Source organism: Anabrus simplex, chromosome 1, assembly GCF_040414725.1.
Source record: "Anabrus simplex isolate iqAnaSimp1 chromosome 1, ASM4041472v1, whole genome shotgun sequence".
In the NCBI taxonomy this organism is placed as follows: domain Eukaryota; kingdom Metazoa; phylum Arthropoda; class Insecta; order Orthoptera; family Tettigoniidae; genus Anabrus; species Anabrus simplex.
In genome coordinates, this window is record NC_090265.1 from 805571998 (window position 1) to 805592815 (window position 20818).

The window sequence follows — 20818 nt, forward strand, 5'->3', positions numbered from 1 at the left end:
ATTATGAACATTATACTATAATAATAATAATAATAATAATAATAATAATAATAATAATAATAACCACAACCACACAACCTATCATACGCCAGCACACACACGAAACAATCAGCGGTATTCAACAGGTAATCTCTACATGCTGTCTTAAATTTCGATATTGAGTTTAAGTTCCTGACAGCAGCTGGGAATGAGTGAATTCCAGAGTCGTGACCCAGCCACAACGAAGGATCTGTTATATATTGAAGAGTGGTTGACGGGAATAGCGAGGGAAGTGTCAGATCCAGTGTTACAATTATGGAATAATGATAATAAATGGAATTTTGAACAGATTTGGGTAGATTTTCCTTCTGAGTTCGATATATCAACGTAAGTACGTGGAATTTCCGTCTCCTCTCGGGTTTCAGCCAGGAAAGAAATGTGTAGCTAGGGGTTATGTGAGCATCGTAACTCAAGTGAAAAACAAATCGAAGACCAGAATTCAATGCTCGTTGAAGTTTCATAGTTTGTTCACGGGTCGCATCAATGAGGACGTGATCGAGGTAGAAAGTTCTACTGAATTTCCTTACCTTCGGTCTGCAGCTCCCTCAAGTAGCATCATACACTAATCAGAGTGACTTTTTAAGTGGAGAAACGTATACTTCCTTCTCTTCTCTGCCGCCTGCAGTAGACTGCATCATTTTTATCATTCTGCACGAACATCACACTTTGAAGGCCGGGATGAGTGGCTCAGACGCTGGCCTTCTGACGCCCAACTTGGCAGGTTCTACACTGGCTCCATCCTGTGGCATTTGTAGGTGCTCAAATATGTCAGCCTCGTGTCGGTAAATTTACTGGCACCTAAAATAACTCGTGCGGTACTAAATTCTGGCTCCTCGGCGTCTCCGAAAACCGTACAACAACAATGGAGTCGGGAAGTTTACATTATAATGGCAGGCCCCATTGCCTAATGCGGGGTCACAATCTATTTGGAAAGTTTTCATTACAATCGCGGGCCTCCGTTCCTACTTCCAGACAGATAACAGTTGAGGAGTTTTTATTAAAATGGCGGACATCTTCCCTGCTGTCAGTCAAAATTGACTTGTGCTGTTGTCATTACAATGACAGGCCCCTTTTCCTAATTCCAGCAGCTTACTGCCAGTCACACCGAGTTGGTGAGTTTCCATTAAAATAGCGGACCACTATGTCTAATGCCAGTCACATTTTAGATGAGGACATTTCTTTATAATGGCGGGCACCCTTGCCTACTGCCAAACACAATCGGGTAGCTGAGTTTTAAACAAAACTGCATGCTCACTTGCCTTCTGCAAGTCAAATCGAGAAGGGAACTATTCATTACAATTGTAGGCTTTCCTTACTAATGACAGTTACACAGGAGTTGGAGAAGGAACCCTTTCCTACTGCCAGTCAAAGTCGGTGTGGGGAATACTGATTACAATAGCAGATCCACCCTTTCTCGATCGCTAAAAATCGACATCAGTGAATATATATAGATCGACATACGAAAGTATATGCGTGTTTACAATATTGAAGACCTTCATTTACAGATTAACTGCTACTAAACGGTACGTCATATGGACAAACGGATAGTACCATAAGACGCGTTATTATTGGCGGTCTAAATGGCTGGTCCTACGACATTTTCTCGTATCTCACCTGTTCATGGTTCAGATTGAGTTAGAAATGGTAAATAGGGTGAAATTTGGGTAATCTCGTCTCACAGAGCGCGGATAATTACGTGACAGCTACAAACATAGCATTTGGCTCACATATGGCTACTGTGTGGGCCAATGTTTGTGTAGAATTTGTTGATTCTATCTTTCGAATAAGTGATTCAAAGTATGGATTATGCGTGCAAAAAAGTGCAAACTTTACATGCAATTGAGAAATAGAGACAAATATAAGGGGTAGAGCTATTATAAAAAGTCATAGGACCAAAGCTGTAGATAACTCCAATTTGAACGGAGATTCTGCCATCCGTTTTGTGGTAAGATTTACCGTTTAGCCACGAAGTATCTCGAAACGAAGATCTCCACCTTCATTAAAAATGCCTCGATTTCTCTATATTTCGAGGATAAAAAGTGAAAAATTTAAAGATCTTCCAACTTTTTCGTCGGTTACAGACTAAAACGTATAATTTTGCCAAATTTCAATTTTCCAGCTCGTCTGGCAGATTGTGCCGCAGTCTTGATTTTTGGGGGAGAGGGGTAAAAATGGGGACTTCAAGAAGTTAAAGCCAAAAAAATATGAAGATGGTCAAAATTACCGTTTAAAGAGAGAGCTATACGAACATTTCGCCAAAACAGACAATGTACAGATACACGGTCGTTACGATTTTGTTTGCGTGGATAGTGAACCATTCTGTTCATGATCCAATCGTAGCAATGTTTAATGCATTGACAATAATTATATGAGACCACAGAGAAACGGCGCGAACTGTATTAATAGCGCGCTTGGGAGAATCACCGCGTCAGTTTCGGGCGTGGTTCAGTGTGTGACAAGGATATAGAAAAGGGAAGCCAACCACTTGCTGCTAGGGGATTTTCTTATGCCAATCTACTGACAAGAAAAGCGGGAGAATCCAGGGCTGACGAGGAAATAATGTTCAGATATATCTTCGCCCACAGACGGAATCTAGAGAAGATAAAATGATAGGAAAATCAGAAATAATTTTCTGAGTGATATGATATGCTAGGCTATGCTAATTATCATCTCCTGTAATTGGTAGGTGTTCGCGGTAAGGACCGTGAGAACCAAGCCAACTCTACACAAGGGAGTCAAGTGGACATCAAGTGTGTTAGGCAGGGAATATCACGACTTGGCGTCGCTTGTCGAGCTAATAAATACTGAGCAGTAACAGCTGAGACCCCTCTCTATACTAAACTCTGATCTTGGAAGTGCGTAATGTGTGTCGGTCGCGCTGAAGCTTAATTGGGGTAACAAAGTATAGTCATTTCAACAGTGTTAAATAGTTGGAGAACTTTTCTTTGTCTGCATGTTTATAATACCTGTCAGTTACTTCTAGACTGAATTGTAGAAGCGAGCAGCAATCAGATAGATTGTAAACTTGCTCAAAAGAACTGTGCTAACTCAGACTAAACTGTATAAATTAGAAGTCTCGTTAATTAGGCTTTTCATGTTTACAGAAATTAATCTGCGGATAGTTAGGGCGCTAAGGTAGATGAAGACAGAACTGTGATTATGAAAAGTACAAACATTGATAAGCAAAGCAGAGGGAGGACTGAACTAGCATCAAACTCTGCTTTGTAGTTTGCTAGGACAAAGTTGCGTGTGCGGTTGAGCACGGTAATTCCGTCAGGAAGTGATAGGAGTAACGGTGCTATGCTATAGTAAAGGCATAAAACACTAACATGAACGTGAATTCAGTGTCTCCTTGTAGCTAATGTTAGACCGCTCATGTACAACCATCAGTAAGACCTGATATCCTACTGCGTATCCCAGTCGTACGAGAGGAAGTAAGAAGACAACAGGTGCCACCGGAAGAAGAAGATCGAGGATCAAGCAGAAGTCCCAGCCAAGGATCAAGACGATCGAGCAGGAGCCAGCAACCAAGGATCAAGACAGTCAAGAAGAAGCAAGACCATGGTGCAGCTGCTGGAGATGAACCGAGGACTGTGGACCTGTGACAACATCAGTACCATGGAGTGCTAGAAGCCTACGGATCGAGATGGAAGACCGCTAAGGTCATGTAACAAATAAGGTTGGACAGTCTCTATTTTATGCATGGTTTAAGGACAGGATAGCTTCGCAGATGTTTGAAAATAATTGGTTTAAGCCCTTCAGACAAGAATGATGAATTTTTCAAACTCTGGATTTGCATTTATAGATAATGTAGCTTTATATCAGGGATTGTTAGATTGTTTTATGATCAGAGATGTAGGTTAGATTGTAAATAGATTTCTGGGGATATGGCTTGCAGTGTAAGATCAGTAAAGGAAAGAGACCCGGACGGTCCGGTAACATCAATAGGCAGACCTTGTGGTTTGAGTGAGCTATTTAGTTAAAAGTTTGTATGCTCATGAATTACAGGTGTATGTTTTCAACGTTGTAGTCAGAAGGGTCATCACAATAATTCCACCAAGTATTCTCTTAGACATGAGCTTGGCTTGAATTGCGGACCACAGAGTCCAGACAGATGGTACACAGACCAGATATAGTAATGTTTGATTGGCCTGCAGATGGCTTGGCTGGTTAGCCCTGTGTTTGCGTGGATACGAAAGAGATAAATGAGAAATGTGCCATATTGTGAGTGGCCTGTAGATGGCTCGGCAGATGAGACTTATTGTGTACATATATACGCATGAGATGATAATGACAATTTATATTCGTGATACGTAATGACGTAGAAATTGCCAGGCAGATAAGTCTCACAGTTTGCGTGTACGCAATGTAAGAAAGTGATTATAATTTTGTGACCGGCCAAGTAGAGAACAATCAGACTGACAGGTCTGTAATTTATGGCCGTCTGCACAGCTGCAGCAATGGCCACTGCCGTGACGTGAACTTGAGTGGAATGGGGGAGCTGTCGATGACGTCACGTCTTGTTTGGGTCTGCGAGGCTCTAATCCCACAGGAAGGGAGGTCATTAGCCCAAGGCAGGGATACTTGAGATAAGACGGTCTCTGTTATTTATGTGTGCTGCAAGATCCTCCACATTTTATTATTGTTCATTTCTTACAGCTGATTGAATCTGCTTTATATCTTGTGTGTGTTGTCATTGTGTTGTTTTTCATCGTCTGAGTTTATGTTACGCTTATAGATATCGCACGGTTACGAGAAGGGGTCTCGTATTCGTATCCCAGCTGTACGTACTGTAACGTCTGCGTGTGTAGTTTATAAGTATTTTGGATGCTTTATAAAATCCTGTAGTGCATTATAAATATTTCCCGACACAGGGGAATTGATAGAATAAGTAATGCGAAGTGATTCCCTCCCTAATGTCATGTGTATTTTTGTTTGAGAGTAAACTCGTAATGAATTAAAAATCAAGTCTCTCCAAGCCGAGTCAACTCTCCAGCACTAATGAATTCTCTCCGGTGAACTCCGGACGAGGATTGATTTTTGCCAATTCACGGCTGTAGAGTTTGTACGCATTGTACTGTAAATAATTACTTAAATATTTAATGTTTGTTCTGGGATTTCACGTCCATTCGTATGTTGTAATAAAATGTTATTTAAATTTGAATCCTTCTTTACGCTCACACAAGTGTAGCCTTAGGATTTTCTCCTGTCCCTCTTAATTTCATTTCTAAGTCTCGAGGATATTTAACACTCATATCTCCGACTGTGCAGCCCGGTGCAGAAGGGTAGGTATTTCTACGATATTACAGTACTTCTGATACGTTCTCAGCATTTGCTTGACTGTATCTGAGTCTGTATTTGAGTCTGTAAGGCATAATAGATAAGGAATCTGCTTCACGTACAACAATTTTTGGGATAAGTCCGCTGGACTTAGCCTGAAAAACCGACCGTTCCTGATATCTCCCTTATTAATCCTCCTATCAAAATGATGCACACGAGAAAAAAGTTTTAGAAATTAATTTTCATTAAGGATGTTAGATGTCCATTAATTTTGGATGTGCATATTTTGCGGGAGTGCAAAATCATTGTTTCGTTTTCGGATAAACAACCAGTAAATTTAGGTATTCAGAAATAATATTGACCCTAAAACCTACCCAAGAACAGACGGATTCTAAACATCAAGTTTGGTAGAAACATATCGAGTTGTTTTCAAGTTATAAGTAGTTAAACAAACAAACAAGCAAACCTACAAACCGACAAACAGACACCAAAGCTAAAAAATATGCAGATGGTCATTATTACCATTTAAATGGACAAATGTACGAAAATTTCGCCAAAATAGTCAATGTACAAGCACACGGTCGTTACGATTTTATTTGTATAGATAGACAAGTAATCTGCTCCACGTACAACACCTTTTCGGCTTTGTCCGCTGGACTTGGGCCTGAAAACCCGACCGTTCATGATATCCTCCTTATTAATCCTCCTATCGAAATGTCGCACATGATATAAAAGTTTCAAAAATTGATTTCCATTAAGGATGGTAGATTTCTATTAATTTTAGATGTACATATTTTGCGGGAGTGCAAACTCAGGGTTTCGGTTTCGAATAATAAAGAATTTATTGCAGCCAATAGGCATTAAAATATGTTTACATGTCTAATTATATTAAGCAGAATTTGGTCAGTCCAGTCTGTCTTTTAAGACATGTCACAACATGATATAAGTCGCAAGTCTCCTCCCAAAATACACATATACATTCCTTACTCGGGGTGTGAAACGTATTGTTAGCACACACGCGGTGATGAAAACCGTGCGTTACTAATCTAGTCACTAATGTGCTTGAGTTCATAGTCTGCTTTCATCCAATCCGTACTGGTCATAGCTTCTGTGGTGTAATATGTTTCCCATATATCTCCCTTCTTGGTTTGCAGTTCTGTTTGTAACTGGTTGAATGCATCTGTAGATGGCAATATTAGTTTGTGTCAAAGTTCTTCTGTATAGAGGAGTCCTCTTGTTAGCTCGTAACATAGTCCTGAAGCCGTGAATTTGGACAAACACAATAGCTTTTTCATGTAAACTGCTTTTACGCTTTCAATGTCATCAGATTTTCAACTTTACACTAACTCCAATGTTCGCTGTTAGTTCATTCTCATTTGTTATCTATACTAATGTTATGAAGAGGAAAAATTTGTATATTTGTTTTCAACGGATAGGCTCAAAACTACTGAACCGATTTTTTTTTTTTTGCTATTGGCTTTACGTCGCACCGACACAGATATGTCTTACGGCAACGACAGGACAGGGAAGGGCTAGGACTGGGAAGGAAGCGGCCGTGGCCTTAATTAAGGTACAGCTCCAACATTTGCCTGGTGTGAAAATGGGAAACCACGGAAAACCATCTTCAGGGCTGCCGACAGTGGGGTTCGAACCTACTATCTCCCGAATACTGGATACTGGCCGCACTTAAGCGACTGCAGCTATCGAGCTCGGTCTGAACCGATTTAAAAAATTACTTCACCTATATAAAGCTACATTACCATTGAGTAACATGGGCTGTGTTTTATTTTCAAAACATTTCGAGATGGGGGCCACGGGGGAGATATAAAAAATAATAGGCTAATACAGGCAAAATATCGAACTTATCGTACAAGGACGAGGCAAAGCTCAATGTATTCCCCTTGTCGCAACAAACAAAACTCGGTGAGCACTGCGGGCCCGAAAACCATGTTTTAAGGCCTAAAACCAACCGTTACGGAGATATTGGCACCACACTACCCCTGCTCTAGGAATCGGATAGTCATGAACTGCCGTAACCATGGCAACGTCAGCTCCAGGATTGTACAGCAGCGAAATTATCTACAATATATCACAAAAACCTAACATGTTACAGACATGAAAATTGGTATTTGGAATCCCCTTTTAAAATAAAAGAACACAAATGTTTGTTTTCAGAAAATCAACTTAAGGGGGAGGGGGGTGAAAAGAAGTGAGGAAGGAATTGAATTAATTATATGACGATACATATATCTCAGAAAATGAAGATGTTACAGACGTTAAAATTGGTACCTAGAATCTCCTTTAAAAACGAACGCCATTTTTTTGGAAAATCCACTTAAGGGGGTTAAAAGAATAAAAAAGCGGGTGATTTTTTTAAATCAGTATCTTCTTCTACCGCTTCATCGTCATCCGTATGGTTGCGGGTGCGAACTGTGTTGCACATGTAAATTTTCCACTGTTTTTCGGCTGGAAGCCCTTCCTGACGGCAACCGTACGTGTACGGATGTAATTACTATTGCGAGTTCCTGTTGTGGTTGGTAATGTGGTGTGTTGAGTGAATATGAAGAGGAGAATGTTGCGACATTAATCACACGCGATTAAAAGACCCCAACCTAGCCCGGAATCGGAGCCGGAACCCTGTGAACTGAAGACCTCAACGCTGACCACTCAGCCAAGGGGTGAGGCAGGTTTTTATAATGATCATATATACATTATACCTCATAAACGTAAGATGTTACAGACGTGAACATTGGTATTTGTAGTCTCCTTTAAAAATAAAGAACCAAGTACTTTTTGTTTTCGGAAAATCAACTTAAGCTGGAGATCGAAAATAAGTGAATAAGGAGTTGAATTCTGCTTATGAGGATACTTATATCTCAAAAAATAATATGTTACAGACGTGAAATTTGGTATTTGGAATCTCCTTTAGATATAATGAAAACTTTTTTTCGACATAAAGGGGGACTGTTTCTCACACATAGAGTTCCATGACCCGTGTTCCAGATTTAGGTCCGCCAGTAGCCTGGTCATCTTAGCCCCAAAAGGCAATGCCACAAACGTGGTTTACAAAGAGGTTCTGGGGTAAATGAAATGCAATTTTTCGGTAAGTTTTTATACTTTTGGGATTTACAGATAATGTCTTAGTGCAGTACGGAGGAACAAGTAATATTTATCAAATTACGAAATCCTCGCGAGCGAAGCCTTGGGTAACAGCTAGTTTCAACATGTTTTGTAAAAGTTCCAAAACCATCACATACTTACTATGTGTGACACCTCCCTGATAACGGTTGCTACTGTGCTGTGTACGATTATAATTTGAGCCACGAACATTACAGAATATCCGAAAAAATAACGCTCAGGCCGCTTGCCATCAGTAAATTGCAACACTCGCAGAACTCACAAGAAGGTACTTGATTAAATTGTTCGTAGTCATCTGTGTCCGTATTTACACGTAATTCGTATTTATTATTGACATACTAGCCATTTCAGACCAGTGGGGTACAAATGTTATTTTAAAATATGAGCTCTATATTTTTTTCATTCTGGAAAAGTACTGGTATGCTAAATTACGCGTGATGTCTGTCATAGGTGTTGCTTTCCGTCAGTTCCTTCATAGGTTTATTTTGACTTAATTTTAGCAACCTTTTAACAAATAAAAGACAAACATTACTTTAAGAGAGGGGGGGGGGGAGGCTACTGAATTTTTGGCGAAAATGGTCCATGAACCAAAATTAAGTTTTTCGCCGTAATGTTACCGCATTCTTTGGGGCACATGGTGATATAACTTATTTTCTTGCACGGCCATTTTAAAATGTTCTGCTCATGTATTTAATAATTCCTTCAAAAATTCACGCCCACTTTCTCGATGAATACCTTCGAAAATTCACTTTGATTTCATATTTCCTCTTTTGAATTTCCAGCAATTCCTGGCGTACTTGTATGAGTTGTCATCGGTGGGCAGTTTACAAACTTATGTACACTGAGGAATATTGGAAATAGTCAAATTAACCCGTTCCTCGTCATGAACGACAAATCATGTAGAGCAGAAAATGCCCATCGCACTCTTGTTCACGTTTGCTGAGGAATAATTTCCTTCTTCAAAGTTCAGTTTTAGTTCTGTGTGTTAGACTTACCAATAATTCACTAGTCAACAAATGTGAACTTTTCTCCCCATAAAATTAATAAGATGGGCTGGTCTTAATTAACTTGCATGCGCTGAACACGAAAATGACAGTGAAATGTTCGTAACTTGTCACGTTTTTGTATTATAGGATTTACTTTGTATATAAAATATCAGGAGTTTTGGTCTATTAAAAATTACTTTGTTCTCATTTTTGTATTATAATTTTCAAGGGCAGCTATGCAACTGGTATATTAATAACTGACCAGCTATTAAGATAAAAATTACTCCTCATAAAATAAAATAAAGAAAAATACATTTTTCTCTTAAGTGAACTGGAATATTCCCTTTGTAAAAATCAGAAATAATCTCCCGTCATCGGAGGATCCCATCTTTCTTGATACCGTTGCTCCATTGTAGCAATGTCTTGGTGAAATCGCTCTCCCTGCTCATCACTTACAACCCCGAAGTTCTCAGGACAGAAGTACAAATATGAATGTAAGGAGTGGATCTTCAGTGACACACGGCAGCCCATTTCTTTGTAATTTCTTTGGAACGGCTCTATTAATTGATGATAATTTTCTTTCTTGTGATTCTCTAAAATCCATGACAACAGATGCAAAAGATTTCCATGGTCGTAATTCCTTAGCGTTAAGTTTTCCCCAAAAATACTGCCCAGCAAAAGTTTTCTAATTTGTGGACCTACAAATATGCCTTCTTTTAATTTAGCATCACTGAATTTAGGGAACAGAGTCTTTAACTATTAAAAGGCTTCTCCACTCTTATCTAGAGCTTTTACAAAAAAATTTGCCCTAGTTTTATATGCAGAGACGGAGGATATTTAATATTATGTTCATCAGAAATATAACACTTTCTGATGGTCCAGTCTTTCACCATATAATGCTGTGTTGTAGCTCGACTGTTCCACATACATAAAAAAAAAGAAATTAGTAAACTAACCTTGTAATCCAAGCAACAAAGCTATTACTTTCAAAATGCCACAAATTGCCCAGCGATGTTCGTTATAATTTACTGCATTCAAAATTAGTGACATGTTTTCATAAGTTTCTTTCATAGTGACTGAATGACCCACTGGAACGGAAGGTTTTATATTGCCATTGCGTAATAAAACTGCTTTTCAGGTTAGTTTTGATGAATCGATGAACAATTTCCATTCTTCTGGATTGCATTCATTATATAATTCATCCATCAGCCCGATCATATTTTTGCACGCACAAACAGAATTTTCCATTGCAAAATAAGTAGTCAGCTTATCATTTCGTTTTCTGATCACTGAAATCTTGGGATCTCTTGCTAATAAGTTCCGTTCTTGTAATCTGGAACCTAATAGTTCAGCATGTTGCTTGGAAGACCTAAATCTCTAACTAGAACATTAAGTTCTGCCTATCAAATCAGATGAGGTGTTTTTTGATGTTCGAAAATGTAGGTAGGATCAGCGGAAGTTGAAGGGTAGTCTGAGGATTCTGACTGTTCCTCTGGAATGACATAATCGTCAGGGACGGGAAGCTCTGGACAATGTGGCACGGGACTTGTGGCTGATGGCAGATTATTTTGTTATTTATCTTATGGCGACGATGGGATAGGAAGGGTTTAGGAATGGGAATGAAGCGGCCGTGGCCTTAAGGTACATTTGCCTGGTGTGAAAATGGGAAACAACGGAAAACCATCTTCAGGTCTGCCGACAGTGGGGTTCGAACCCACTATCTCGCGGATGCAAGCTAACAGCTGCGCGCCCCTAACCGCACTGCATACTCGCCCGGTTGATGGCAGATTAGGATACACAATGCTACCTTTAATTATCCTTGAAAATCGATCGGTTCTTGGTAATACGGAAGTAACAATTTTGCAGATGAATGGTAAGATGTCTCCAAATCATTGGAACAGCAAAAGACATACTGTTATTATTTTTTCCCTCGCAACCACTCTGTTACCTTCACGTCTCACGTTACACAACACACGTGTGGTGCCCATTTCTTATCTTGATCACTTACTTTACACCCAAAATACAAGTAATATGCTTTTTTTTTTTTTTACGTTGTGATTTCAAAGTCAATTCCCCGCAAAACATAGCGGAAACTATTTGGAGAACTTTCACATGTACGATGATTGCGGTCCATTTAATACTATTGCATAATAACTAACACCGCTCACAACACTTCCACAATCAGAACTAAACGTTTCTTGTCTCACAATACAACAGCATGCAGCCGTATTTTCACAATACAACGGCAAGCAACCATTTTAGTCAGTTATAGACGGATGTGTCTAGTCTCCGTGCAGACGCGTAATAATGGTAATAAACTACCGCGAAGGGTAACACTCATTCGAACCACAAAAGAGAAAGTATGTTTCAAATTGTGCTTTAAAAGGACGGAAAGTATTTGTGTAAAAGATCTATGTTAAAGAACATAACCTGTTTAAAAGTGGTTATATTTTAACACACTTTTATATGATTCGGTTACTAAAAAATATGAGTTTATAAAAATGTGACGTGTAGGGAATTTCCAGGGCCATATTCGTAATTAGGACATACAAATTACCTAAAAATAGTTATTCATGTCCATGTTTTGAAAACCTTGCTGTAATTAATAATTATTAACTGGAATTAATACCTTAACACTCGTACATGATGTGGCTTACCATACACAATTTTTAGTGAAAATTATTTTAATCTTTCAACATTCAAAGAACGCTAATTCTATGGGTAAGCATTTTTATGTATGAGGGCTTTATAAACAGAGTTGAACGTTAAAAACCTTTCCTGTGAGGAAGAAAATGGCAAAGGAAAAAGAAAAATATGGTGTGGGAAGTTCTGTTGCAAATACTGTGATTTTGTACAAAATTAGCTTTTTTGTCGAAACTTTATTTTTCAGCATTAACATTTTGCAAGTTCAACAGTTTTTTTGCTAGTTGCTTTACCTCGCACCGACACAGATAGGTCTTATGGCGACGATGGGATAGGAAAGGCCTAGGAGTTGGAAGGAAGCAGCCGTGGCCTTAATTAAGGTACAGCCACAGCATTAGCCTGGTGTAAAAATGGGAAACAACGGAAAACCATATTCAGGGCTGCTGACAGTTTGATTCGAACCCATTATCTCCCGGATACAAGCTCACAGTCGCGTGCCCCAGATCACACGGCCAACTCGCCCAGTCACACCAGTTTTTGCCCGATTGATTTTAAAGCTTGTAGTCCTATAATGTCATGTGAGATACATAAAAGTTGGTATCCATTTTGAAAATTAACGATATCTTACAAAGATTGCTTGAGTCATATTTGAAAATTTGGGACTTTCTAAAAGGAATGCAAAAGATTGAGATAAAAATAATTCTAATAACATAAGTAATGTCATTTTCTAAATAATAACACCAAAAATTGTTCACATAACCATAAGAATTATCACAAAAATGTTTCAAGATAAAAATTCAAAAAGTAGTGCTCATGGGATTTTTTTAATGTTCTAATCATTTTTATAAAATGTGTTATAAATCCGAAACTAAGCAAAAATATTCCACATTTTAGAATAATATTAATTTTGGAAACATAAATGAACTCACTAAATATTGTGAATATCGGATGAAAATTCCAAGACTTACAACACTCGGTGGTGCCCCCCCCCCTCCCCTCAGTTACTTCGGTTTTAAGAGTGACACACAGGCTTACTCACATCAAGAGATTTTCTAATTAAGTTTCAATTATTTTAATTGATCACATATTAACAGTTAATTAGCACAAATTATATATTCTACTTCATTTCATGCAAATTTCTGAAACAGTTCGAATCTCTTCATAGCGACAGATACACATCAACAACCAAATGTTGCAGTTCCTTGGCGAATATTGTAAAATTAAGTAGTTGTACCAGATAGAGCAAAGTCGAAACTAATGTGTGGCACAGATTTGAACTGTCTAGCGTGAACAATGGAATCAGAAAAAAAACCTGTTCCTAACCTACAGATATGTGTGAGCAGGGTTTGAATGGTACCGGCCCCGCGGTGTAGAGGTAGCGCATCTGCCTCTTACCTGGAGGCCCCGGTTTCGATTCACGGCCAGTTCAGGGATTTTACCTGGATCTGAGGGTTGATTCGATGCCAACTCAGCCTATTTCCTTACAATAATTGAGGAGCTAACTTACGTTGAGTTGGTGGCCCCGGTCCAGAAAGCCAAGAATAACGACCGAGAGGATTCGTCGTGCTGACCACACGGCACCTCATACTCTGCAGGCCTTCGGGCTGAGCAGCGGTCGCTTGGTAGGCCATGGCCCTTCCGGGCTGTTGCACCATGGGGTGTGGTTTGTTTCAGGGTCTGATAGCGCTATACTGTATTATTCTGTTGTGTCTCCATTTCGAGCTGTCCTCTAAACCACTGCAGCGCACACTTATTTCTTTATACAGATTAATATCGAACCCAGAATGGAGATGGTTCAATCTGGAATATAGACCTATATGAGAATTACGTTGAGAATCAGTATTTAATTTTGCTGCATACTTTTTGATACAGACCCGATGCCGGTCAACGTCTTTTCTGTAGATGCGCTATTGTGGTTTGAGCAGTGTTCCAACTACCCAAACACACACTTATATTATTGTAATTATTCCAAATATTTTTCATATTGTTATTATAATTATTTCGTGTCACAATACTGATGCAGTATGAACAACACAAATATACCTAGGTACATAAACCATGACACACGTTGTAGCCTCCGTGCCTCAGGCGGCAGCGCGCCAGCGCGCCAGCCTCTCACCGCTGGGTTCTGTGGTTCAAATCCCGGTCACTCCATTTGAGATTTGTGCTGGACAAAGCGGACACGGAACGGGTTTTCTCCGGGTACTGCGCTTTTCCCTGTCATATTTCATTTCAGCAACACTCTCCAGTATCATTTCATTTAATTCTTTCTTCGATCGCTTGAACGATATCTTGAAGTGTACGCTGGACAGGGTACAGTTGACAGTTAAAACATGTGTGGGGTAGTTTATTTTCCCCCTAATCACAAAGTTTGATTTTCTAAATAGCCTCCCCCTCCTTGAGGTTGTCCCAAGATCTTCCAGTACTACTCCCCAGACGATTAAGTGACCTCCAAGTTGCCCTCCCCATCTGGGTGGAAGCGGAAGAATAGCACCCCCGGTATCTCCTGCTTGTCGTAATAGGCAACTAAAAGGGGCCTAAGGGGCTCTTAACTTGAGAGCGTGGCTTGGCGACCACGGGGCTCTCAGTTGAGTCCTCGTATTGTTTCTACTTTCTGGTGCTAGGCTCCTCACTTTTATCCATCCTATCCGGCGTCTTTTTGTCAATTCTTTTCCAACCGCAACGATATTAGGTAGCGAGGCCTAGGGAGTCATTTTCATGCCCTGCGCGGCCCCTTGTCTTTCTTTGCCCGATACATTCATGTATCCATTTTCTCTGTGATTAGTGTTAATAGAGGATGGTGACTCAGTTGTACTTCCTCTTAAAGTAATAATCACAACCACCACTCAAAGTAGCCCAGCTGGTCGAATATCCAGGAGGTAAAAATTGGTGAGGTACCATCCACTCCGAGAGGTGTAGTATTCTATTTCACCGTAGGTCTCGGCGCGCTGTTTGTGATGATTTGTTTAAAGTGCTAGACACGTTGAGGAAGCTGCTTCTTGATTTTAATATTGTCCGTGATACGAATATTGGCACAATACGGACTACTGCTCAACAAATTGAAGGAATCCTCGACTCACACCTCAGGCCCTCAAGAAATCAAAACATCCAAACCGATGACGAAACTTATCGAACAGGTCAACATGAGGATTGATACAGCCTGAATATAGGAGCAAACGCCGACTGGTGTAACATACGGTCGTCATAAGGAGAATAATCTCATAAAAATAATTTCATTAAAAATATCATACTCCTATGTATACTATCACATATCGCATCAGGTCTAATATGATTGCATTGTGCGATAATTTTATCAAATAATCTATTCCATATGGGTCCAGTCTCTTCCTGTTCCTCCCAACGTCGTATACGTTAGTTATATTTCACTATGCTCAGAAGACTCTCGTATGTATTTTTGGCAGAGATAGTTCATTAAAAAGTCAAGCACGTTCTGAACGTGACATCATTGATATTTTCTTACTAGTATGTAAGCTTGTCTTGGACAGTAAAAATGACTATGTAAAATGTAACTGAAAATTTGTAATGAATAAAAGTTACACTTCTCATGCTACGTAAATGTCAATTGTATAGAATCGTAACTAATATTATGAAATTTACTCACGAACGATATTGGGTTTTTTTGTAGATGGGGATGTACTTTGACGTTCATCGATCTGCGAACGCTTTAGTTACTCCATGGGCCTACAGTTATCCACGGATAAACATTAGAGGGGAGAGATTCATCTCAAATGTACGTAAAGTTTTATAAAGTTTGTCCCTGTGTTTTGTTGTCTGTGGCAGAGAAGACAAAATTTAGAGGATATATCCTCCGGTTAATGGTATGCCAGGATTTACAAATCTATTCTTGGCATATAACACGTTATTCGGGAAGCTGAACCCATCACAATTTCTGCACGAACAAATTTTTGTCTAGATTTACCACAATCAAACTCTTGCTGCCATTTATGTGTAGATTTCTGACTTTTTCCCTAAGTCCATGCCTTCACTTTTGTTGCAACTCCTTTGAACATTTCAATAAACACAGTAAGCAATAATACTGAATCATTGTATATCTTTAAGAATTTACTTGACCAATAACAGATAGCAACTAGTCTATAATATTGTAGCCCAAACAATATGGCGCTCACGCGTGTCTGTTGGATTCAATTCTGGCTGCATGTTGGTGAGGTGTTCTATCGTATATTATTCTTTGCTCGTTGGCTGGCAGGGACGATGTTGCTAACATGGCGACGGGAACAAATATTAACCTCAGCGTGCGAATGCATTGCGGTATGGATCGCCATCTCAATGTTATTCTGTGCTCGTTGGCAATCATCTACAACGAAGCTTCAGACACGTAATTGTCTTTAAAATGTAACAAATTCCTGGTTGTGAGAATATTGTATTTTTCTTATAAAGGAGAGGCAACAACATATACTGTATCTGGTGCGAATTTCAGCTGTTGAAAGCGTCTTGTTTTTTCATAATCGCTGAGACTTACAGATTGACTAGGGATTTTATGTAAACAGTATACCGTACATTGGGTGGCAATAAGTCGTGAGAAGACACTGAATGTGGTGTTAATAGTGATTTTCTCCTCCAAAACGGCAGCAATACGGAGAGGCATCGACTCTGCAAGGTGTTGGAATCGTTCTGGAGGGTTCTGGATCCATGCATCTTGCACTGCTATGGGGATATGGAGGGCCAATCCATGGTCTTAACTTTACTGGAGTGCTCCTCCAACCTCCTGCGTGCCACCGCAGAGCGGTGACATAGCGCATTGTCGTGTTGAAACATGGCATCTCCATCAGGGTACTCTAGGTCCAGAAACAGATGAAGATGATTTGAAGGGATGTCCACATATCGTGCACCTATCAGCGCTCCCTGCAGCCGGACAATGGGGCTTAATTCCAACCCTAAGATCGCCTCCCGTACCATAACGGAGCCACCTTCTGCCTGGACACAACCTTGTCGACACGCAGCTTCATGGTGCATACGCCGCACTCTCACGCACCCATCAGCTCGATACAACTGGAACGCGATTCATCGGACCATACCACACGCTGCCTCTATTCCATGGTCCTTTGACGATTTTCGCGGGCCCATGCACGTTGTTGAGCTCTGTGTCGAGGTGTCAGCAAAGGAACACAAGTTGTTCATCGGCTGGTAAAGCCTATGCGGCGCAGTTGCCTCCATACAGTCCTGGTAGAAATGGGTTCCTGATCCCAACGTTCAACTGGGAGGAGACTCACAGTAGCCCGTCAACGTGGATGGCCGTTCGTTAAACACCCATGGTCTTCTCGTGCGGCGGTTTACGCGGGTGGTAATATCCTTTCTGCAATATTGAAAGTCCACCCTCGACACTGTTGACCTCGGAAACCCGAATTCGGGTGTAATCTCCGATGATCATTCCACATTCGAAGTCGGTTGACTCGCAACCTGTTGCCAACTTCTAGACACTGGTGTCTGTGACAGACTGCTCAGCTACGCCACAGCTAGCCGCAACGCTCAGGGATCGTACACGGCACATGTTCTAATGCGACACCTTTTCCCGTGACTTTTGGACACTTAGTGTAGATTTTATTTTACCTTCGTCACAGTGCTGAGATATAAAATTACGTAGTCATTTCGTCTTCAGCCCAATAAAAAATTTACTGAACTTATCGCACGATATTTGTAAGCGATTAATCATACTCGTTGAAGGTGAATGTACCTTTGTACAGGACGAGTTGACCGTGTTGTTAGGGGAGAGCAGCTTAGAGCTTTCATCCAGGAGATAGTGGGTTAGAACCCCACTGCAGGCATCCCTCAAAATGGTTTTGCGTGGATTCCCATTTTTACAACAGGCAAATAATTAAGGCCACAGCAGTTTCCTTTCCACCCTCAGGCCTTTCCCATCCTATCGATGTCACAGTAACAATGAATTTCCCCGTTTCGAAATGCCTACTACCTTAGATCCTACCACCTTGCGTACAAGAGCCTAACTCGCTGATCAACCATTCAGTTGGAGTGATTGTCTCAGATGGTGGAGTGGTAGAATTTTGAACCCAGTGTTAGTGGTTTCAATCCCGGAACACAACCGATGGTATTGGATGGTATACAAATATAGTAGCCTCGAGTCCGTAGATTTACCGACACGTAAAAGAACTCCTGCGTGAAAGTATTCTGACACCTCATCGTCTCGGAAAACGGCAGAAGTACTTATTGTGACGAATACTTAATAACTATTTTAGCAAGCGTGAACCTAAGAGTTAGGATACATACACCCTTAAGGATTGTCCACGAATTAGCGATGGAAAGCTTCTTCATAGAGGACCCGAGACTGCAACTCATGCTACCATCTACCGGTCCCTGCAAGCTCACCTCGAATTACAGCGGAGGAAGAGGAATGACATCGACCCCGAGTTCTATGGCATAAGTGCACTGATAGATCGGCAATGGACAGAGACTGGGCAGGACAAAAGACATGTTGTAACTAGACTTGCAGTACATGACTTTGATCACAAGGTCTGCCGAACATGCAGGATCCATCAACCTAACGAAGACTGTGTATATTCATTGTGTAACGGGAAGTGTGACCGCTATCACTGAATAACCTGTGCGAAAAGAACAAAAACCATCACTAATGACAACTAATTATATCGTATGACTCAATTTTATGTATTGTGTAGGTGAAATAATGTTCTTTCGAGTGCCTCTTAATGTAATTAATTAATAACAATTTTATTAATATATTTATTATTTATTAATCAATCAGTAATAAGTCAGCAGATGTGTCTTATCACTGACATCATGATGATATATTCAGGGAAGGATTCTGCATTTGTGTTAGGGGTATTATACCCTTGTTTATGAGTTCTTCGATTGTTTCCCCCTTGTTCTTTCTTTAATTTCTTCCCGATAATTTTTGTCTTCATTTACGGTAGGCAGGAAGTATGATGCACAACAATTGATTTTAACCAATTGTGTTCTTCTCTTTCTTCCTTTACTTTGCTCTTGTAATTTTATTCGTTTTGATCACAAATTTCAAAGTCATACATTTTTCATATTTCTTTTAAAACAGCTTATATTTTACAGTCATGTAAACTATGCCATAAACTTAAGATTTAATGAAAGTTTTATAACATCTCGATTTAAACTTTTGTTTACTAGTATATTTATTTTCTCCTTAAACGTTTCCTCACTCAGAGAAACTCTTAGATTTATTTCGGCGATACTTGTACTGTCACTAGTGATAATGCATCTAAAATAAGGACAATTTTTCACCTGCTATACTACAGCATTTAGTAGTTCCTTCTGACTTAATGGCAAATAATAACGCACGAGTATGACTATGAGCAGGCAGGGAAAAGATAACCTGATAGTAAAAATAGAACGTATGATATTACCAAATATTTAGGCAACGGATGGTTTGAAGAGTAGCTACGCTTTTGATCTAATGCGGAATTATACGGCAAGGGAGAATCAATAACATCGTAAGTTAGAAAGAAAGTATTGCTGTTGTACGGGAACATCTTCCGTATGATTGTCCGACTCGTTGACTGAACGGTCAGCGTACTGGCCTTCGGTTCAGAGGGTCCCGGGTTCAATTCCCGGGCAGGTCGGGACTTTTAACCTTAATTGGTTAATTCCAATGGCCCGGAGGCTGGGTGTATGTGCTGTCTTCATCATCATTTCATCCTCATCACGACGCGCAGGTCGCCTACGGAGTCCAATAGAAAGACCTGCACCTGGCGAGCCGAACCCGTCCTGGGATATCCCGGCACTAAAAGCCATAAAACATTTCTCATTTTTTTCCGTATGATTGATAACCGACTGACCATGTGGACATATTAAGATTGCTTCATGATTATGAGAATGTTCTGAAACTGACTGGCACCCCAGAAAGTAAGGTCAATAACAACGTTGAATTTAGACGGATGAGCAAAACATGTCTTGGGTTTGAAATGGAAGCAGAGCTCAAATGATACAGGGAGCCTCTAAAAGAGGAGTGAAAGAGAGCACTGGTCGACTGGCTTAAATAAGAGGTATCGGCTGGACGTCAAAGTACATTGCACCAAGATAATATCATATTTTCTGTTGGTCCTATCGGATTGCCAGGACAGATCATAAAACTTACTGTATCTATGATGAACGTGAATAGTGGGTTCATTTGTGGTAATCGTTTGTTCACATTACATGCTGCAACCTCGTTATCACAGTAGGGAAAGGTCTCAATGTTCCGTACAGGTGATTAGCTGCGATACTGATTAAAGACTTGAAGTGCTGAAATGTGTAATTATACCACAGGGGACAATTAGATCCCAACACTTTATTGGAGTATAAAGCGATTATTACTTAGTTACTAGACTGATATCGGATCAATTCCACGTTTATTAATGGTAGCACGACATGATACTACACCACACAGTCTGTAATTCTGTTTGACACCAATGTTTTAGTCTGAATTCTTCTTCGCATAAGGGCTACTGAAATAATTTCTCTTCGATTTATGAACGTTCAGGAAGTTTCTACAGGAGTACTCCTCCTCCACACAAAATGCCTATAAAACACGAATTTGTATATCCCTTAACTTCACTACGGCGGTCAGTGCACAGTGACTCCTTTTCGCCTTAAATATTTTAGACCAACGACGTAACCATGTTGAAGCATCAGATGCCGTGAGGGCTCCGAAATCAAGCAACATTTGGCGTATTCACCACTTGGATGGATAGCCCACGTGCTATTGGCTA